The sequence below is a fragment of the Tamandua tetradactyla genome, chromosome 2, assembly GCF_023851605.1.
Source record: "Tamandua tetradactyla isolate mTamTet1 chromosome 2, mTamTet1.pri, whole genome shotgun sequence".
In the NCBI taxonomy this organism is placed as follows: Eukaryota; Metazoa; Chordata; class Mammalia; order Pilosa; family Myrmecophagidae; genus Tamandua; species Tamandua tetradactyla.
In genome coordinates, this window is record NC_135328.1 from 61947561 (window position 1) to 61961615 (window position 14055).

At 42.4% G+C, this 14055-nt stretch overlaps 1 long non-coding RNA gene across 1 annotated transcript in view; it reads right to left on the reverse strand.

Moving 5' to 3' along the window:
- The window catches only part of LOC143673426 (uncharacterized), a 63972-nt gene that overhangs the window by 30819 nt on the left and 19098 nt on the right, over window positions 1-14055 (reverse strand). The window lies entirely within an intron of this gene.

Sequence of the window (14055 nt, forward strand, 5' to 3'; positions counted from 1 at the left end):
AACTTCCTTGTTCTCCCTAAGACCATATGCTGCAATCCAAATGTTCTCTCACTGGCATCTCCCATCATGTTTTAATTCCTTTTGCAGAAGACTCTGGAACTGACCTGAATTCCTAGCCCGTCGAGCCTCATTTATGCTACAGGGTCCTTGGCCCCCTGCCACCCCGAGTTGACGTTTGTGTTAGTCTGGCCCTCAATATTCCTTAATAAAGCTGAGAACTCCCAGTCTTGGCCACCGACTCAGCTGCCATCCAGAAAATTCCTAGAGCAGGTACCCAGAAAACAAGTCAGGATGTCAATACCGTTAGGCACTGACCCCATTAGGGTTGATCTCATAGGGGTCAGCCTATGATCCAAGTGTTTTTTCCTCCTTTTCAATTGGCTGCTATCTAGGAGACAATACAGCTAGGGAATGGGGGAGGGTAGTGCAAAGAGGGAACACAACATCATTTGCTTTTGGCCGTATCTCACTTCATGCTAATGTATTGAAATGACTGGATGATTGGAAGCTTTAGGAAGATAAGAACACAGGCTTCTTATCTTGGGATCTACTGATGAAGCTAAAAGAGGACTCAGATTTCTTTACTTGGTTCTTCTCCCCTCACCTCAGCTTCTCCAAAGAAAAATCCAGAGAAAGAAATGTGAGAAATATGAACCCTGCCTCTAAAGAGAGATGTGATCTGAACTCAAGAAAGGATGATGAGTTCTTTTATGATTCCACATTCCAAGACAGAGGTTTGAGCTGGCCACTCAAGTTCCCCTTGGGTTGGGCCTCATCTGAAACACTCTGGATGATTAGTGTGTAATTGCCAAAGTCAGAATCTTAAAAGGATAATAATATTCATTAACCGAGCTTAGACTCACATGTTTACTGTGTTTCTTGTTAAGCCTTATTCAGAGCTGTAATTAACAATCCTAGCACCATGTACAGGAAGAAAACAAATGACCAACTCACGTCTTAAAGAAAATAAACTTTCCCTCACTCCTGGCTATTTTGTTCTTGGCTGGTAGCAGCCTTGACAGAACTGAAAATAATGAGGCTTCTTTGTTCTGCAGGGTCAAGGCCATATGCTGAAAGCTGAGCTCACTTGGCTGGCTTCCGTAGCCAGAGGTATGGAGGTATGGGCCCTACAATGCTTAGCTGAGAAGCACCCCACATCATTGCAACTACCCCTCTGCCCCTCTAAGCCCTTCTGCTAAAAATACAAAATTATTGCCCCAACCATATGCTTAAGGGTCTACAATTAGATCTTGTTTGGGGTGTGTGTGTGTGTGTGTGTGTGTGTGTGTGTGTGTGTGTGTGTGTGTGTGTGTGTGTGTGTGTGTGTGACATTATCGGATTCAAGAAACCTCTTTAAAAGTGTAGCTATTCCCTGATGGGGGTATATATGCCACCCCCAGTGTCAATCATACAGGGTAACCATGGACTAAAAGTGGAGGATATGGGCTCTAGTTCTACCATTGCCGACCATGGCCATATGGCTTGAGGCATGCTTCTTCCTCTCCCTGGACATCAGTTTTTTTCATCTTATAAAATGAGAAGTTCAGATTAGTCATTAGATGATTTTCTGGATTCTTACACCTGTAACAAATATTCTGGTGCAAGGAAGCTGGAAAACAGGATGATTTGTGTCCTCAAGCAGTTTGCTCTCAAAGCAAGATTTGTTAGAGTAAATTTTGTTATTTTCTTAGTGGTTTCAAATAAACATTGGGAGTATTGTTACCGGACAAAGGCCATGGGTTCTTCTGCCCGACATGCTCAATAACCAATTCCTGAGACACTGGGATTTCAAAGAGAGAAAGAGTTTATTACTATACGTGTACTAGGAGAGCAGACAGCCTAACGGCTCAAAATTTGTCTCACCGAGTTTAGGGGCTTCAAGGTTTGAGGGATTTTAGCAAGGGGAGATAAGGTCATTACGGATAGTAAATACAAAGCAGGAAAGGAAACAGTGTTGAAAGGGAGGGAAGTAGAACTATCATTTCAGTACTACAGGTGTGAGCTTAAGAGAAAGGGAGACGTCCTCTTTCAATAGCAGAGCCTAGTGGATATGGTTTACAAATCTAAGGGGCTGAGGCTAGTTAATGACTAACTTAGCATTAAGGCCTTTGCCCTATAAGAAAATGACCAGATAAAGAGCATGTAACAGCTCTTACAGTCACAAAGGCTCAAGACAAAGGCTTTTACAATCATTTCAGATATCCAGAGAGCTTATAGTTTAGGGCTTTCAGGTATTCCCCCTCTGTTTCATCCAATATCCCAAAAAGCAAAAGGAACATATATATAATGATTCAGTAATCAAAATCATCCCTTAAATCCTGATTTCTCGGTTACAGTACACTGAGGAAATTTTTGGACACCAGTTTTTGTAAAACACACTTGAGATTTAAGGAATTTTTTTCTTTCCTGATGCTACAAATAAGAACTAGACTCACAGAGTAGTGCTAACACTTGCAAGCGCAGAAATTAAAGCTCGGAGCTACACTTGAATTGATTTTGCTTGGGAAATCAGGACTGAGGAGGTAATTCTCAAGGCTGGCCGCATCTGGTTGCTTTTTCCTATCTGTCTCAAACTATCTTAACATTTTTAACTTTTACTCTAGGTTATCTTTTCACAGTACATATTGTATGTAGAGTCTTAGGATGTTTTTCCCTACCCTGAATTTATTATTCAAGAACATGCACAATTATCTGGTGTACTAGTTGCTAGCTGCCAGAATGCAATATAACCGAAACAGAATGGCTTTGAAAAGGGGAATTTAGTAAGTTGCTAGTTTACAGTTCTAAGGCTGAGAAAATGTCCCAATTAAAACAAGTCTATAGCTAAGGCATAAAGATACCTTGGTTCAAGGAAGCCGATGAAGTTCAGGGTTTCTCTGTCAAGTTAAAAGGCACATGGTGAACACAGTCACAGTTTCTCTCTCATCTGGAAGGGCACATGGTGGACACAGCGTCATCTGCTTGCTTCCTATCCTGGCTTCCTGTTTCATAAAGTTCTCCGGGAGGCATTTTCCTTCTTCATCTCCAAAGGTCACTGGCTGTGGACTCTCTGCTTTGTGGTGCTGCAGCATTCTCTTCTCTCTGTGAATCTCCAGCTTTCTCCAAATGTTTTCTCTTTTATAGGATTCCCATAAACTAATCAAGACCCACCCAAATGGGGCGAGACATGTCTTCACCTAATCCAGTTTAACAGCCACTCTTGATTGAGTTACATCTCCAGGGAGATGGTACAGTACTGAATAGGGATTAGAAGAAACAGCTGCCTTTACAAAATGGGACTAGGATTAAAACATGGCTTTTCTAGGGTACATTCATCCTTTCAAACCAGCATATCTGGAGTCTCCCTTGACAGCAGGAAGGAGTAAGAGATGTTACTACGGCCTGAGATGCCTTAACCTGCTTTACTATAGGATCTGCTCAGGCCTGGAGTAACATGCCAGGAAATAAAAAGGATCCCTGAGGACCCTGGATACATGAGTCAGCAGATAAAGTCAGCATTGACTTTGTTGTTCCCAACTGGTGGCTGTAATTTTTATTAGGAATCTTTCATCTATCAAATGGTATTCACTGTGCTGAAAAATTATTGGTTATAGCCATTGACCCAGGTATTTAAGGAAATAATATAGGTAAGAGTGCAAAGATATATGCATAAGGATAGTTGTTAAAGCATTAATTAGCAAAAAACCTGGAAGTAACCATAGTCCATCAACAAGGGAATAGTTATTTAAAAATAAAAAATACTCACAGGTCAGTCTTAACATCATGAGAAGAGAGACCACGAGATATGATATGCCTCCTGATGAGTTGCAATAAGAAGTAAACAGCATCACCTAAAACTGATTTTGTTGCCAGAAAATCAAATTTGATCTGAACAAGACTTTAGAGCTATCAGTTCTTAGAATATACAGTGGATAGAAGAACATATTAATGATACAACAGGGATGCAAATAAGGAAATCCACAATAAAAGAAAAATGGTCTAGTTTCTTCAACGAATGAATAGCCAAAAAAAAATAGGGAGAGAATGCTGCTATGGTTCTTATACCCAGCAACCAGGCCTGGTCACACCCATGGGAGCTCTCTTAACCAGGCTTTTCAAGCACAGGTGAGAGACTCAAGACTTATCAAGCAAATGTAATGCATTTAACTGTGTTTGGATCCCGATTCAAAACAATCCAACTGTAAAAAGATAAGATAGTCGGGGAAATTGAATACTAACCAGATATCAGATAATATTAAGGAATTATTGTTCATTTTTCTAGGTATAATAATGGTATTGTGGTTATGGTTTTTAAAAGTCCTCATCTCAGGGATAAATAGTACAGTATTTACAGATGAAATAATATGATATCAGGGATTAATTTAAAGCAATATTTTGATACTTGTTGAAGCTGGTAGGTATAAAAGGGCTCATCAAAAAAGATAAATTTTTAAAAAATTTAAAAATTAAACAAGGGCCTATCACACTAGTCTCTCTAATTTTTTAATGTTACGAATTTTCCATAATAAAGTTTTTTTTAATGGTGCATAAATATTCCACTTTGAAAGAACGAGGCCAATCTGTATGTACAAATCCCTCAATGTAAACAGCATACACATTAGCTCTTTCCTTGTCAAAATTGCTTTCAACCACCTCCTCCTGCCAAAATCTTTCAAAGTGCAGCTCAGGTCCTGACTGCTCTAGAAAGTCAACCGTGACCACACCCTTCCTCAGAGAGCCCCACCTTCCAGAGCTTTCCAAGCTTTGGCAAAACACACGGTTGTTTGTACACTGGTCTGACTTCCCCCAAGGGTGGAGAGACTGAGGGTTGTGGGGAGAGTGGATAAATTCCTTTGGGCCAATGAATCTGTTGTAAACCCAGTAGGGGGAGCCAGAGCTTAGTTCCCAACCTCTTGAAGCACTACCCTTGCAGAAACAAACTCCATGTGGAGGGTGATAAAACACAGATAGGCACAAAACATGTTTTTAGTGGGGGGAGGGGAAGGGACAGGCCCAGCTGTAGTATCACTTTTTTTTTCAGTATGTTTTTGCTTTTGTTTTAATACAAGTTTGCAGCGGCCTGGGTCAGGGGAGGGAATGGAGAGTTTAATGCTTAATGGGTGTAAGTCTCTTAGTTGAGGTTATGGAAAAGTTTTGGTAATGGATGGTGGTGATGGCAGCACAAAATTGTGAATGTAATTAATTCCATTGAATTATATATTTTGAATGTGCTTAAAAGGGGCAGTTTTAGGTTGTGTATATATTAGTAGAAAATTTCTTAAAAACTATAGGACTGTACAGCACAAACAGTGAACCCTAATGTAAACTATGGATTATAAATAGTATAATTGTAATAATATTCTTCATCAATTGTAACAAAGTAACCACAGTAATGCAAAGTGTTAATAATATGGAAAACTGTGTGAGGGGGTATGGTAGATGGAACTCTATTTCCTGCATGATTTTTCTGTAAACCTGCAACTTCTATTATGAAAAAATAACAATAAATTTAAAAGAAATATTCGCTTTGTCCCTAGTTTTGATTTGGTAAATTTTTTTTTTTTTCTTAAACAGGCCCTCCTCCCAAATTGCATACATTTCAGGTCCCTCGAGCCCTGGATGCACCTCTGCCTAGAGGAAACAAGAATAAGTAAATACCTTCCATTTTTCTTCTTTTCTCATCTAATCTTATCCCTATGTTCAATTATTTTTAAAATCTTCACTCATGGGAGAGGAACAGATGGCTCTGGCTTCCTTTCCCCACCCCTGTGGCTCGCCTGGGACCTCTTCTCTCCATTGCCCTCCCATCCTGCATTGCCAAGCTCTAGCTTGTCACGGACTCTTTCCTATCACACCTCAAACATACTCAAAATGACCATTCCTTGATTTGACCACCTCACTCACTCCCTGCCACCTCCTTTTTATGAAGCTTCCTGACCCCCAATCAATTGAATGGCTTGAAAGAGAAGTCCATACATATGACCATATGGTCTCTACTTTCTTACACCTCAATTCATTGAGATTTCGTTTCCTGTGGCTTTCAGAAACTGTCCCCAGAGTAGTCATTGACTGACTCTGACTTCCATTCAGTCCTCTTCCTTTAAGGACGTTTTTTCTTTAATGAAGTTTTCAGAGTAGCAGTCCTACAAGAATCAAGCTTCCTTGTTCATTTATACATGAAATTTTTTTTTATCAAATGATTTTTAGGTAAATCTATACATTCTCAAGTTCCCCCTTCCCCCCAAGCAGCCTTTAGATCTCTGTTCTCCTATTGCATGACCAGTAGTATTCCTGGAATCCTTTAAAGCAACTCTCAGAACCTGGAATCTCATCTTGACGAGGATCAGCACATCCAATCTTAGCTGCTTAAAATATCATGTTTCCTGGGCTGCCAGGTCCTTGGCTGAATCCACCCATGCCTACAGTGGCAGCTATGTCCCAGGGCCTCATCTGTGGGGGGATCATAATGTTCTGTTGGGGTCCCATCATGCTCTGCATGGACATGATCATGCCTGGCCAGCCTACGTCTGGGCAGGGCCGATGCAGCAGCTGGGTTGCTCATCAGGGTGGGTTGGCCAGGCATTGTAGATGGTGCTGGTGACACCATTCAATAGTGAGATCTCATAGCTTGCTGGTGAAAAGCTGGCAGTCTCATTGGGTTCTGGCCCAGCATGGATGGAGCTGTACCAAGAGGCATGTCTGATGTTCCCACTGGCCCTGGACCTCCCTTGCCAGATAATGCTAGTCCCATTCTGGCGGCTTGGTCACCCATCTTCCCTGCATATGCAAAACAGGTCCAGAACCCTGGGGTTGTTTACAGCCTGGAACTTTCCCTCAAGGGAAAATTGCAGTGTCTGGCTGGGCTTCTCAAATGGAATCATGCTGGACAGATCAAACTCAGGTAATTCTGGTGGTTTCGGGTCGGATGATCTCCTGCAAATCTGGATTTGTAAACACTGAAGGCATGCTGTTCCCCAGGACAGTGAAGGAGTCAGAACCCCCTGGGCCTCCAGGCTTGCTAAATGCTGCATCTACTAGACTTTAAGGCAGGCCCAAGAGGGCCTTCTTCTGGGAAACCCATGCCTCCTAGGAAGTTGCCCTGCCCCTCATTGCGGCCATTGTAAGGAAATGGAACCTGCTGTGGAGGAGTACTGGAGGGAAGCCCTGGGCAAAATTCATTTGTCCTTGAGGTACCAGAGGCTCCTGGGACCTCTGCCCCATCATAGGATTGTGTGACATTAAACAGGTCTTACTGGGACTCTGTGAGGAGGTATGTTGAGACCCATGGCATTTATGTATGATTTTTACTTACAAAAATATATGCATGCAACTTCTCAAGTGTGTGTGTGTGTGTGTGTGTGTGTGTGTGTGTGTGTGACAAACAGAGCCAGATATACCTCGCTGTTCAAGTTTCAAGGATTGGATGTTGCCACTGGATGCTCAAATTCAGTAAATTGAACATTGGTTGGAGGAGTTAGGTATGAGGTAGCTTGGAGAAAGAGCACTGGATCTAAATTTGATCCTCCTAGTTAAATCCTGTCTCTAATCATTAACCAGCTGTTTGACTATAGGCAGTTCATTAAATCTCTCTAGGTCAACGTAAACCTGCTTTGCAAAGAAGGACACAGTTGTATTACTTATATCAGTTAGTGCCTAGATTGTCTGTTGAGAAGATATCACAGTCCCAGGGAGATGGCAGGTCTCCATGCCTTAAAATTCAGTCCAAATAATTGTGAATCTAGTGCAGCCAGGAACAGGAGGATTTGGAGTTCACTGACAAAAACTTCCAAGTTCTCAAGCCACAATCCAGGCCTTTATCCAAGCATGAATCAGGAGCCTCTTCCCTCCTGGCTTCCACTTTCCTTCTAACCATAGAGAGATGCAAGGCCACCTATGGAGACTGGAGAAAAAAATCATGTGGTGCCTAGAGAGGGATGATGAAAGTAGGGCTGCTAGAGGTTGCTGGGAAGAAGCTTCTCAGGGAACACTGAAAACTCTGCTAGGAATGAGCTAAGCTGGGTGAATTGGAGCAAGGCCCAAAGAAAAGAGTCATTGGTATCTGTAGGAAATGCCCTTTTGCAGGGAGCAGGCACTCCGCTGGTCGGGGTGGGGTTGACTTGAACATTAGCATTGCCCTGCAGGGAAGACCCCAGCCCCTTAAGATTCAATTTGGGTCCCTGCCTTGGGAGACAGATACAGATGTGCGTTTTCCCTGAGATCTCTCCTCTTTGCAGATCTCTTTCTGTACCATCTATGGCTAGCTGTGGCTATGGCTGAGGACAAGAGTTTTCTGCTGTGACTATTTCTCAACTAGGCATGTCCAGGCCTGCAGGAACAAGTTTAACTTGCTTCAGAGAGTCTTGACCCCACCCCAGATTCCTTTGGCTTCTGGGAAGGGAGGTGCAGGGGTTGGGAACGAGGCAACAGGACACAGCCAAAGGGATCTGTGAAGTCCAGGAGGTGCCTGGAGAGGTCACTTGACTCCCCCAAGCTAACCTGAGCTCCCACCAGATTAGCTCCTCACAGGTTCCAGGTCACATTTCTGTCTACAGTCTCTGCCCTTCTATAGGACAAGTTTTAATCAGTTTCACTCTTCATTTCTCAGGAAGTCACCTCCTCCCTCAAAGAAGTCTTCCCTGCCTCTCTTTCCCATCACCCTCATGGGGCTTCCAGCCTGTCCTGAAGACTCTGGGTCCTTGAGGGCAAGGCTTGAGCTGTTGCCTGTGAATCTCCACCAGGTCTATGTGGAATCAGTATGGGGCTGAGGAGCAGAGCAGCCCTGAAAATCTCCATCCATCCAGGCCTCTGCTTCCACCAGTATGTGACAGCTCAGTGCCCTTTGCAGCTTTCATGTCTTTCATGTTCTTGGCAGCCCACTGTGTGGCACACTTGAAGGCTGAATTGTAGGGCATAAACATCGTTTGAAATTCAGTAAATAAAACGATGACAGATGTGCTGCTAGTGCCCTTGTAGCCCCCTAGATGTGCTTTCCACCCCATCAGTACCTCTGTTTGGTTTCCACTAACAGGGCAGGTTTCCTGTCCACTGGCTTCTGATTAGGTTCGGCCAATGGAGATGAGGAGTGAGGAGAGGGAAGAGAGGTTATTTATTCCGCATCACACACCCCATCCTCTTCCAAGGGGGAGTGTGCAGAGTGGGGGTGGGGTGGGGGGATGGTTGTTTGGTGACATCCCTGCAGATCACTGTCAGGTGGCCCTTTCTACGCTCTCTCTCTTCTCTCACGTTGTTCCTTCAGGTACAGTAGTGGTCAGGTTCCCCTGCTGCCACTGGCCCTGGGATGCTGCACCTTTCCTTGCTACCTTTCCTAAATTCTGTTCCATCTTTGTGAATAGTCCCCTTATTAATCCCTCCTCAATTATCCATCTATTGCTTGCTGGGAATCTGATAGCTAGAACAGGTACTACCAAGGTATAGATGGCTCTCTACCTAGCCCTACTGGTTTGTGGGACCTGGGCAAGTTACCTAACCTCTCAGGGCCTCCATTTCCTTGTATGTAAAATACTGCAGGGAGAGGTGGGGTGCTCTAAAGTTATTTTGAGTTCTCAGCACCTTTGACTCGGGGACAGTTTGGAGGTTTTATGGGCCCCAGAAAAGATCATGTTGTTCAAGCTAAGCCATTCCTGTAGGTGCAGACCTATTGCAAGCAGGACCTTATGATTGGGTTGTTTCAGCTGTGGCATGCCCCAGATGAATCTTAATCCTCTCACTGCAGCCCTCTATAATAGCATGAAATAGAGAAGAAGAAGAAAAAAAGAAAAACAAGCAGAAAACTGAGAGAGAAGGACTTACACAAGAGCTCAGAAAGAAAGCCACAGATGGAGCAGCCAGAAGCTGAAATAAAAGAAACCCAGGAGAGGAGGAAGAGACCAGTAGATGCAGCCATGCGCCTTGCCATGTGATAAGAGTCCAAGATTGCCAGCAGCTGGTCTTTGAGGAGAAAACATCACCTGTTGATGCCTTGATTTGGACATTTTCACAGTTTTGGAATTGTAAGTATGTAAGTTAATACATTCCCACTGTAAAAGCCAGCCCAGTTCTGGTATATTGCATCTTAGCAACTTAAGCAAACTAAAACAGACTCTAAGAGGATAAGTGTAGCAACTATAGAATTCAACCCAGAGAATATGGTGCAAAAATATGCAATTATTCTAGTGGTGTTTGCTCTAGGTGTTCAGCAATGCATGTACAAAATAGCCCAGAGATAAGAGTCGGTGGGGAAAACAGCAAGAAGTACCTCCATCTGTGCTACATGTGTATTTGTCTTAAACATGATCCTTTCCAAATATTTTTCCAGAGTTGTGGTGAGAATCAGCTTTTATTTTCTCTCAGTTCTGTTCTACCTTCTCTTGTTAGAAAATGCTGGAAATTTTTTTCCCCTGGGTATGTTTTTCACAATCTCTCAAAATGTGTTCTTTCTCGATCTCTCAATTTCTATTAATCGTGCCTCTGGGTCTCTCTTTGATTTTCTATTTCTTTCTATTGCTATTTCTCTCCATTAAAACAAAGAAAAGGAAAAGCATCTGAATATGGTTAAAAGGGGGAAATTTTCAGTTGTATATATGTTATTAAAATAAAATTTTTTAAATAAAAAGAAAAGAAAGGGAGGGGAAAATAAAAGCATTTCCCTTCCTATGGTCCCCAGCTTCACACCACAGGGGAGAATCAGAAATTTCCTGAACAAAGGCATCTGGCCCACAGACAAATGAGGCAACCAGAACTGACCAGCACCTGGAGCTGCCAGTTAGAGATAAAGAGTCTCAGCTGCTGGAAATTTCTGGCCCTGCAGAAGTTTTCCCAGACTGAGACTAAAGCTGACAATTAATTTTAACTTTACACTTTGGACTGAATCCAATTTGATAGAATCCACCTGGCTGCCTCTTGTACCACCCAGGTGCCTTGTACCTGTGATTTCAAGAAAAGTACTTATAAACCTGAGAGGGAGCCTGAGATTTCTCTGTACTGATGTCATAGATGGCGCTAGGATTTTTAGAGTTGGAAGGACTTCAAATATTATTTATAGTAAAACCTCTTTGTTTTACCAATGTAGAAACTAAGATCCAGAGAAAGGAAGGGTATTGCCCAAGGTCACTCAGTAAATTAATAGCAGAGCTAATAATAACTAAAACTTACATAATGCCGGGCTCTGTTCTAAGTGCTTTTCTTAATATTAACTCCTCACAACAACCCTGTGGAGGAAGCTTTAGTATTATCGTCTCTTTACAGATGAGGAAACTATTTGCTACTTTACTCCACCACATCCAGCATTTTACTTTTCAGGATTATTGCTAGGACTTGAATATAGATATCCTACTACCGGGTCTCATACACAGCCTTAGAAGTTATTTTAAAAATGCTGACATGTAGTGAGGGTAAGGAAGGGGGGTGAGGCGGGCTGGGGTGGTAGTGTAGTGTTGACAGCGCTAAAGGTAGAAAGCTTGGGGCAGAGCAAGGGATGAAAAAACAATCCTTTGAGGGTACTGTCTTGGTTCCTCCATACTGTCTTCTCATTCTCGCTGTCCTCCACCTCTTAATTCAGGTCTTGGGTCTCAAAGTGCTCTCAGACAAACGAGGAGAGCTGTGGTCTACCTGACCTCACTTCAAGGAGTCTGAAGACCACAAAGCCCTAAACAAATGTACAGCGATGACATAATGGACTCATCTGTGGTCCTCCACACTTCTCTTTTTAAAGCCCCAGCACCTGCCTGAGGCACATTCCATCTGAGCTTGGAGAACTTGGCTGAATGGGCCTCCACTCTGTTTAGGAGCTCACTCCTGGTACCTTCATATTTACATTTCAGAAACCAGGAGAGGCTTTCTCTAATACCTGCCATGTCTACCCATGGTCCCTATTGAAGGGAAAGTCTTAGGAAGGTCAAATATTTGAACCAGGTCAGCTGATTGAATTGGGAGAGGAGCAGATGCCTAGGGAGATGCAGAGACTCCATGAGAGAAATAACCCAAACTACCTTGGTTCCCAACAGCTTCCAGATGGATCCCATTCCCAGCCATCTATATCCTTAATCTAAACACGTTTTTCTTAAGTCTTCCCTGTATCAATATATGGTAACTCCTCTGTGTGTGTGTTAGGTATCATTTATGTAAGATGCAATGCAGAGATAGTAAGTATGCAGCCCATAGAGTTTTGACAGTGTGTACACCCAGGTAACCACCACTCAAACTAAGACAGAACATTTCCATCATCCCAGAAAGTTCATTTGAGCCGCTTTCCAATAAATTTCCCCCATGATTCCCAACCCTCTTCTAATAATAGTTGTTCAGACCAAAAACCCCGGAGTCATCCTTGACCCATCTATTCCTCTCACACCACATTCAACCCATCAGCTTTACTCATCAGGTTGGCTTCAAAGTATATCTAAAATCCAACTACTTCTCATCACCTCCACTGCTGCCTCCCTGGTCCAAGCCACATGATCTCCCCCTTGGATGATTGTGATGGCCTCCTGACTCTTCCTGCTTTCTCACTAAGCTGCCTTCCCCATACCCCTCCCACCCTCAATCTGTTCTCCTTACAGTTGCCTAAGTGATTTTTTAAAAAGTTACGTTCAGAACATGGCCCAACTCTTCACAAAACTCTGTTAATGCTTTCTGTCTCTAAGAATAGCATAATTATCCAAGTCCTTCCCAAGCCCTACATGGTCTGCTCTGCCTTTTGGATCTCAATCTGTGGCTCCCAGCTGGCTCTACCTAGCTCCAATGGTACCAGCCTCCCTACTATTCACTGAATGGTCAGGCAAGTTCCCACATCAGAGTCTTGCCCTTGCTGGGTCCTCTACTTGGGTCACTCTTTCACGTGGCTCACTCCTTCAGTTCACTAAGGTCTATGCTCAAATGTCCTATCTTATTAGAGAGCCCCTGCACCCCACTGAAAATAGCACATAACCTGGACACTCTCTGACCCCCAGCCCTGCTTTATTATTTCTTCCTAGTCCTAGACCTCACGTTGTATTTATTGGTCTGTTTAATTGTTTATTGTCTGTTTCTACCAGTGGGTATGCTGACAAAATTTAACAACTTGCTCTCTGAAATACATGAATTTGTATATATACATACATAATTTTGCTTATAAATGTTACTGATATAAAGGATGTGTAACACACAGTTCACAAATTATTCTAAAACATACTACTTTTTATTGTAAATTCCATATTCTCACTGAAGGCTTTTTTTTTCTTTCAATTTTTACCAAATTCCAGTATTCATAGCCAATATATGGTGGCAACTGAATACTAGGGTAGTTAGTGGCTGTATTTTTGTCTATAGAGTAAGATGAAAGTGCAGGAACTTATTTATCATGAATTAAGCAACTTCTTTGATGTTGGTTGATAGCTTTTGAATACAGGAAAAAATTCAATTTTTGTGCTTTTTACTGTGTAATAGGTGTAGACATGACACACTTTTAACTTACATTTTTAATATTTTCTCCCATTACTTTAAGTCTAGACATTCAACAAAAGAAACCCTGATTTGTAGCATTTGCTGATTTTTGTGGCTTAAATAGTCCTACCATAGGCAATGCCAAGCTACCAATGGATGTCGCTGAAAAGTAAGGACGAAATGCACGGTAGCACCCCATTACTTAGTATTTCCACCATACAGATAGCATAAATAATAATAAATTAAACAGAAAGTGGTGAATGTTGAATATTGATTATTTTCATTTCAATATAATTTTTTAAATTGTAAGTTTGTGTAGATTAATTTTTAACAGCAATGTGTACAATTCCTGAAAATTTAACATTGACTCTCCTTAGCTGGCTCCAGCATGTCACTGGTTTTCCCTACTAGAATGCAAGCTCCATGTAAACAATAGGTTCTTAATAAAAGCTTCTTGATTAAATGACTGAAAATTATTTGAGTGGTTTTTGGTTCCTAGCCATCCAAAGGGTCTAACTAAATTCACTTGAGGGGAAGTAGAGAGTGGGCGCTCTTTGGGCTGTTGTCAGACCCTTATCTCTTATCTGAAGGAATCTGGGAGCAGGATGGATAAGGGAGTAAGTCAGAGAGGGCAGCCTGAGACTCCCAGTGCTGGGAATG